Source organism: Pteropus alecto, unplaced genomic scaffold (genome assembly GCF_000325575.1).
Source record: "Pteropus alecto unplaced genomic scaffold, ASM32557v1 scaffold113, whole genome shotgun sequence".
Lineage (NCBI taxonomy): Eukaryota > Metazoa > Chordata > Mammalia > Chiroptera > Pteropodidae > Pteropus > Pteropus alecto.
Genome location: NW_006433949.1, coordinates 849669 through 850134, shown reverse-complemented (window position 1 = coordinate 850134; position 466 = coordinate 849669).

The following is a 466-nucleotide window of genomic DNA, read 5'->3' as shown; positions in this document are numbered from 1 at the left end:
GGCGGTTGTGCCCCTCCCCCTCTGGCCGCGGCTTCCTCCCCCGCAGTGCCAGCCCGTGACGCGGGTGCTGCCGCTCTCACAGTCTGGGTTTAATAGGAAACGAAAAGAGACAGAAGGGGATGTTTGAGGCCGCCCCCCCACCCCCACTTAGACTCTGAACGGACCCCCAGGAAATGTGCGACTCTCTCTTGCGACACCTCCCGCCAACCGCGGAAACTGCTCCGGGACAGGGCAGGGAGGTCGGATCGAGCAGGCAGCGCAGGGCTGGTAAGCAGAGGAGGGCTGGAGAGGTGTGAATGTGTTGGAGGGAGGGCAGGCAGGGGACACGCTGCGTCTTCTGAGCCCAGTGCCAACTCACCAGGAGCCATTGGCCACGCCCATCATGGCCGTGGGCCTTCCCACCTGGCAGTCCCAGCCTCCGCGCACCTCGGTCTCCGCTGCCCGTGCGCTCCGGCGGCTTGGCGGG